Source organism: Anomalospiza imberbis, chromosome 6 (assembly GCF_031753505.1).
Source record: "Anomalospiza imberbis isolate Cuckoo-Finch-1a 21T00152 chromosome 6, ASM3175350v1, whole genome shotgun sequence".
In the NCBI taxonomy this organism is placed as follows: domain Eukaryota; kingdom Metazoa; phylum Chordata; class Aves; order Passeriformes; family Viduidae; genus Anomalospiza; species Anomalospiza imberbis.
The window spans coordinates 61018264-61026219 of record NC_089686.1 but is presented as its reverse complement, the minus strand read 5'-3'; the positions used below and the strand labels follow the sequence as shown (position 1 = coordinate 61026219).

Genomic DNA, 7956 nt, shown 5'->3' with positions numbered 1-7956 from the left:
TTGGAGAGTAAATTAATGTAGGGAAAAATCTATTCCCTAGGTGTAAAATGAGTATTTGCTGGTTTTGCTCTGCCTCAGAACTCTACAATGTTAGGAGTGGTTATTTTCTCTTTCAATGGAAAAGGAAATTTCTCAAATGCAGTTCTGGAATATCTCTGAATTTTCCCAGTTCACCTTCAAATGAATAACCATCCCTGCTATTTCCTACAGTAAAAATTTCTGTTCATGAGAGAAAAATATAAAAAAGTCAGTGTGCTCAACAGCTGGAAGGAGATACCTTTTTGTGATCGAATGAGCAAACTTGAAAAGACAGTCAGTCCTAAAAACTTTCTTGTTTGAGTCTTCCCCAGGAGATCACAGGTTTTCAGTGTCTGGGATTTCCAAAATTACCACTTAGTGGCTATCTGTTCAGACTAGGAGAGAAGGAAATATTTGTCATTAACTCTGTTGCCTATATCATTTAGATACATGTGATCCCTGCCCTGCCCCATATCATATTACTACAGTAAAAAAAAAAACCCACAGCCCCTTGCTATTTTTCCTTGCTATTCCCAGTTGTTATTTTTAAAGGCACAATATTTTATACTGCACTAGAAGAGTCTGCCTCCACCATGGAAAGCATTCTTTAAGTGCCATACAATGACAGAAATTAAAGGAAATACCGGTATACAGAATTACATACTTCACATTTCAAAATAACTTCAGACCCTCAGGGTGAAAAAAAGTCATTTGAACACCACCTTCATTTTGCCTGGCAGCTTGTTATGTGAAATATGGACAGGTCATCACATGGAATTTAGGACTGCGCAAAATGCAGCCTGCTGCTTTAGGACTGAAAGAGTAAAATAGAATAAAATAAAATAACAATCACTAGGTCAAATTCAGAAGAAAATCTAGTGAGTCTAAAGGGATTTTCAGTTGGAGTGGCTTCTACTGCTCTGCTGTAGCAGATGTGAAACATGTTGGAGTAGGCTGACCCCAGCCAGCAGCTCATACCCACCCAGTGGGGTGAGGAGAGAACAGCATGGACAACAGTGAGGAAAACCTCATGAGCTAAGATAAAGACACTACTACGTGCAGAAAACCCCAAAAAGCACAAAATCAAGTGATGCAAAAGCAATCTCTCTCCATGTCCTGCCAGCAGAGGATGCCCAGCCCGTGTCAGCAGCAGCTGGAGAAGGTGGCATTGTTTCCCCAGTTAACATCAGGAAAACTACTGGTTTTTACCAAGTTAGTTTTTATATCCTTACACCAATTAAAGCTGCTTCTGCCTGATGTGATCAAGAAAACATTTTCACATTTTTATCAGTGTTATTCACACATTCCAGTATTTCTGTTAACATTTATTTTTGCCTCCATTACCTGTAAGAGCAATCTGACCATAGTTATTTTCTCAAATAGAGGCCACCAGAATAATTGTGAGTGTAAGGGCTGGACTTGTTGATCTTTTCCAACATAAATGATTCCATGACCCTGTAACACAGTGGAAGCTTGCCTGGTTAAAGACAAAACATTGCAGCAGCAATTCTGCAGAGATACAGTTCATACAACACACGCTGCTGTGGCCAGGTCAAAAGGAAGTATTTTTAATAACAGCCATAGAGTGTTGTCTCTGGAAAACACAAGATATGATATAAAGAAAAAAATTATGTTGAATCCTATAGAAGAAAAATATAAGAGCATGCGCTTTTTTTTTTTTTTCAGAATAGAAATCAAAAGGGGGTTAGGAGAGTAAAAGCATTTTAATTAATCAGTGAGTATTAAATAGGTGAACTCTGATGAGTTTTCTTTGAATTCTAGTTTTTGCAAAATCGGTAAACAATCTGGGATATAATGAAGAGTTGGTTTATCAGAAGTGTGTGGAAAAACTTGAAAATATGGTCCAGGGCATATAAATCCTTAATATTATGGGTTAGTTTTGATTTACAGGAGATGCAGAGAGAATGCTGCTGTTGGAGTCAGACACTTTTCTCTGTTCATGAAACCTACTTTGAATTTCTGTTGTTACTGCTGAAAGAGTTTCTTCATGGCTTCACTGACTGATTTAATACCTCTTCTGTCATGCTGCTGCTGTGGATTTTATCTCTTAAGGGAAAAAAAAAGGCAGAGAAAAAAGTATTAAACTGCACAGCAATCTATAAAACTATTGGCATTTCGAGCATTGTCAGTGTGTCTCTGATTAAAGGCAAATAGTGCATACATGCTGATATTTTTTCTCTGTTTTTTGAAGCGCATAATGCCTGGCTTCATTATTATAATACTAATCAGAGCCTCTGTAACAATATCCTATTTTTATTTGATGATATTGTGGCCCTGAGATCATTCCTCATGTTGGGAAAGCTTTAAAGCAGAGAGCACTTCCCATATCTATCCAACAGGCCACTATTGAATGACTGTGATTCATTAGTGAGATGGGAAGAAAGTTCCTTGAGATCAGCCCTGAAAGCAATCTGTCATTAGAGCAGCACATTAGCTTTCCTCAAATTCATTTGTGAGACTCCTTGCAGGAAATAGTGCCTAATAAAGTAAGGAAATGACAGGGGAATATTGGAGACCTATTAAAGCATTAAACCCTATTCTTTCCCAAACACAATAAAGGCCAGCCAGACAACCATCTGTAATGTTGCATTAATTTTCTAAGGAATAGTGAACGGTTTGTGTTCATAACTCTGGGGCTTTAACACAAAAGCCAGTGCAACACTTCAAATTGTCCTTGTCCTTGCACAGCTGGTGTGGCTGCTGCAGCCTGGACACTTGTCATGGTTTGAAAAGCCAGGTGTCTGCCAAGGAAGGCAGGAGCCTCCCCTGAAATGGAAAATGTAAACCCCCTCCCTCTGAATTACTATAATTTTGAAATTAAGGGGTTCTCAGGCAAAGATATGGGAGTAGGAATAACAGTTCTTTACTAGGGAAATTAAAAATAAAATTAAAATGCGGTAATACAAAACAACCCTGACAGAATCAGAACAGACCTGGCAGCCTGTGGGTCAGGGGGGTGGCAGCAGTCCCATTCCATGGTGGCTCAGCCCTCCTGCAGTGCCAGCTGTGCTTCTGCTGGAGCAGGGATCCTGGACAAGGCTGGAGTTTTCCTTTGAAGCTCCAGGGCTGCTGGAGATGGGCCTGGGCTTCCTCTGGGAATGCAGTGGGGAAGAAAGCTGCTCCTCTGGGAATGCAGTGGGGAAGAAAGCTGCTCCTCTGGGAATGCAGTGGGGAAGAAAGCTGCTCCTCTGGGAATGCAGTGGGGAAGAAAGCTGCTTCTCTGGGAATGCAGTGGGCAAAGGCTGCTGTGGTGTTCCCAAAGTCAGATTGTATCCAGGTAGGAATGCTTGGCTCCTCCCCTGGGCAGAGCATCTCCCCATGGGATGATGGAATTTTCTCAGCCATGCAGGGACACTCACTGGCCCATGAACAGGAGATAATTAATAATTAATGGCCCATGAACAGAAGAGATCTCCTGGAGGGAGGGTTGGCTGTGGGACAGATGAAGAAAAACTGCCCCATGAACAGCAGAGAACTGCCCCAGCTCTGGCAGATGGGGATAGAACACACAGCCCAGCCACAGCTTGCATTTCCAACCTAAGACATAACCTCAGTCCTAACACCCAGGGCAGAATCCCCCACTCCCAAAAAACGGAGCCTGGGAAGGCAGGGGTTGTGCTGAACCCAAACCACTGAGCTGCATTTTTGAACTCTTGCAAAAACCTTTGAGATTTGAATAAACAGCTTAATTTCATGCTGATAAAACATTCTGTGAACTTGAAATATTGACAGCTTTATGCAAACATTAGTCTTCAGAGTTTATACTTTTTACTGAAACTTTCTTAAACTATATCAGAAGAGTAAGTATGATGCAATCTTGTGGACAATGAGATAGAATAGGAAGCTTGTATTTAAAAAGAAAAACAGAAAAAGCAATGGAAGAGAAACTGCATGGGAAAATGTTCCAGAGAAAGTATAAGGCCATTGTTCTCTTGTGACTTTTACCAGTTCATAATCTCAAACAATTCTTCATTCTTGTCTTTTGGGAATCCATCCTATGATCAATTTCACCAGTGTTTTCTTGCCAGGAGTATTTGTGTATTAAAAAGCAAGAATTCACTTCTTGTTTTGATGTGGAATGTGAATTGCCTGAGAAAATAAAACAGAAAAGATAAAACTGTATTTTGTGCAAAATACATTCTGCACCGAACATATTCTGTGTCCTTCATCTGAGGATTAATTTTTACATAAATATATATATATAAAATTATAAATTATATAAATTTATAAATATTTTTCCTCTAGTATTAATATGTAAGTACAAGATTTTTCTTTTCTAGGAACCAGAGCCCAGGATCCTTTCTGATGTGCTGGAAGCTGGCTGTGGAGCAGCTACAGGCCCATGTCTGATTTACTGCCCTCCATGCCAGAGACAGGAGAAGCTTGCTTTTTATTAATCTGAAATACTAGAGGAACACTGGCTGTGAGATTGATCTCCAGCTGGTGTGCTTTATGGACAGGGCAGCAGAAATTATGGCAGCTCCCTCGGGCATCTCCCAGGGGGTGCTGGAGGGAGTCACGGGCTCCTGGCTCGCCGGGTGTTTTCTGGACACTCCCAGCCCTTTCATTTTGCTCCTCGTGCTCACATGCAAAGGCCAAGCACATTTGCAGTTCTGCACAGGGAATTTATGGAGTCTTTTTCAGCAAGTAGCTAAATTAGCCTCCTCACCCTTCACAGACCTGTGTACTGCATCTTTTCTAAACAGGCAAAATCTCTTCTATTAGCAATGCTCCTCTGGGAGCATCTTGGCCTTGCTACTCTTTCACATCAGATCATCTTCTGGGCTGAAAGGCCATGCAGTAATTAAACCCAGAGAGGGACCTTAGCAGGGAAAGGCTCTGGGATGGTTCTATATTCAAGTACTGGATATATAAAAAGGGAATTTTTACCTGGTTAGTCTGCTCCCAAAACTAACATTTATCCATAAGTGACACACACACTGAGTTTCTGAGAAACAACTTTTATGCCGGGTTCCAAGAAATGTCAATATATGATTTACAATTGTTTTAGAGTGAGATACTGGATCTAACTCTCCCAACACATAAGAAAATATTGCCATCTCTTGCTCTATGCAGGAAGTGCAGCTGCCTCCTCCAGGCCCTCCTCGATTTTCATTGCCCTCTGTGTACTCTGCTGTTACAACATCTCAATTGTTTCCAGAAAATCTGGGCTACCCTGACAGCTCAGGTTTTGGCTTTTCTATTTCTTACATTCTGTGCTGCTTCAGTGTGCACTTCTGAGCTTCACACGAGGGGATGGTGAGCTCTGCACAGAGCAGGGAGACAAAACAATTCCTGCTCCAGCTGGGCACCAAGGACAAATGACCCAAATCTCAGCCCAAGAGCACCAACAACGTGGGCTGGAGAGAGAAAAACAAGCAGGATGGGACTGCATGGGCTAAAGCTGGAATGGGACAATGAACTCCAGTGTGCCAATGGAGCAGAGCTGATCACAGTGAGAGCCCCCGGGAGCGCTCGTGCATTTTGGGACCATTTGGGTTCATCTTGGGTGCAGCCCTGGCTGGGCTCTGGTGCTGCCCAGGGTGGATCCATGGAGGAGATCCTTTGAATCAATCCCTGCTTTATTCTTTAGCTCTGTCCAGCCTCTGCTCTAGGGCAGCCTTCACCAGGCATCATACCTTTCACAGAAGAAAGCTTAATTTTAATGAACTTAGATGGTAAAATGTTGAAACAGGCATGATGCTGTTATTTTGCAATTGTGGGGTTGGTTAAAGATTAATGGGAATTATGTCATTCAGTATATTTCTTATGGTTTCTTAAATTTTTGGAGGTTCAGTCTTGGGCTGGCTGCTGAGAAAAAAAACCAGTGCATATAGTGCTGTCACTGCTGCTTAAAAATCCTTGGCTCTTACCTTGATGCTACGGCCTGAGATGTGTGTTGTGGAAATTGTTTAGAATTTGTAATAGGGGGAAACATGGAAAAAGTGATAGTGCTATTCCAGTCTCATTCCAGCATTTCCTCCCTCTAAACTCCTAATATGTACAATCTAAGGCAGAATCTAAACCCACAGAATACAAACACATGGTTAATACCTTACCTAGTCCACAACCAACCTTACCTCAAATAATAAAAACTTACAACAAGATAAACACGCCTCAACACAGAGCAACCATTCAAACAAATGCCTTAGGAAAAAAGTTAAAAAAACTTCTAAAAACAACAAATAAAAAGCTCAGAAATAAACCCTCACAACTCTCCATGTAACTGCTCAACAAAATAATTCCACAAAAATAATAACAACAAAACTCACCAAAAAACTATATTTCAAATGTAGAAAATTTAAACATATTAACGAATATTACCCAAAGTCTAAAAAAAATACAAAACCAGCAAATCATTACCCAAAATACAAAAAAAAAAAAACCACTTTACGAATCAGTATCATTCCACAATAAATGTAGATAAAAAACCTCTACCCCTACCAAAAAACTCCAGAAAAACCCACAACACACCAACACACTCTAACACAAATAATAACAGTAACTCATCAACTTTTATATTTATTTTTCTTTTTCTTCACACAGATACTTAGGATTACAATTTAATCATGTGATGGCCCAAAAAAAAAAAAAAAAAAACCCAAAGCAAAAAATTCCACACAGAACAAAAATTCTCCAACTCCAAACAAGATTTATGGAGCCTACAGGCTTCTGCTGCATTCCCAATTTGTTCCTTTGATTTGTACCATAGCTGATTGGAAGTCAGTATTTTGGCTTTCTGCTTTTTTCAGCTTATAAATAGGTTTTCTCAGAATATATGAGAGTGCTGATGTTTCATAAGCATTAAAAATTCCTTTTTGTAATTATTTTTCTCGCTTAGATGTTATGAAATTAAGGTTTTCCTTATTCATAAACTGAATTTTAACATTTACATCTGAAGATTTATTTTTCTACAGAGAAGAAGGCCATGTTCTTTGGGCCAAAGTGCAAGATTTTATTTTCTTCCACTCATCAGTAAAGTTGCATCATGTATTTAAAGTTTTTTCACCCTTGAATGTGATGATTTATTGTCTTAGAAGTGACACACTAAGAATATTACTGCTGACTTATTAATTTAACACAGATACTGTTCATGACTTAACCTTTCAGTTCTCAACATCTTGCAAGGTTTTAGTCCAGTAACCAGTCAGTAATTTCACAAAAAATTAGGAACTCAGCCATACAGAGGATGATACAGATACTCAGTTAAGTCAGATTCAGGGACTTATGTTCAAATTGCCTAGAAAACTCAAAAGACAACAATTATAATCTGTTTTTTTTTTCCATTATCACTCACCATGGTTGCTGCAGGAAGGAAACAGAGCATTTCCCTGACAGAGGATTTCAGGTCAGACACGGTGTGGCAACAACATTTCTGGCCATTCTCAAACCCTTGCTTCTGCTGGCTCAGTGCTGCTGAGGTCCCCAGGGAGGTTACAGAGGAAAAAGACTCAACCTAAAATATGGAAATACGAAACAAAATGAAAACCATGCACACAGGCTAAAAATCCTCAAGGCAGCACACCTCCCAGGACAGGGAAAGGTCACTGTTGTAGTTTAGAGAATACTCTACAGCAGCTGGACCACGAGAACGTGGTCAGAAATGGGTGATGGCAGAGCAAGGGGGGAATGACCTCAGCTGTATCCCTGAGCTTTGGTCCTGCTCATATTCTGGGAAGTTCTTTTTCCCTTGACGTGTAGGTGGATCCCGTGCCTGACATAAGAGCTGAAGTAACACAAGAGGCAAGGAGGGCTACTTTAAGTAACCTGATAACAAAGGAAAATTCAGCAGCTTAACAAAGAAAATGATAAAAAAGCCAAATGAGTCCAGACTCCCTCGAAGTCAGAGGTGCAGCAGCTAGAACAATTCATTAATGCTCCATGCAGGAAGGCCTGTATTATTTTAAGAGCACTGTA

General features: G+C 40.3%; 1 long non-coding RNA gene across 1 annotated transcript; it reads right to left on the bottom strand.

Annotated features, from left to right (window-relative positions):
- Positions 1 to 311: 311 nt before the first annotated feature.
- Positions 312 to 7491, bottom strand: LOC137476704 (uncharacterized). The gene is made up of 3 exons (XR_011000540.1): positions 7337 to 7491; positions 1990 to 2085; positions 312 to 413 (listed from the first exon to the last, which is right to left on the bottom strand). It is a non-coding gene; the product is annotated as an uncharacterized lncRNA (long non-coding RNA).
- Between the last annotated feature and the right edge of the window lie 465 nt (positions 7492 to 7956).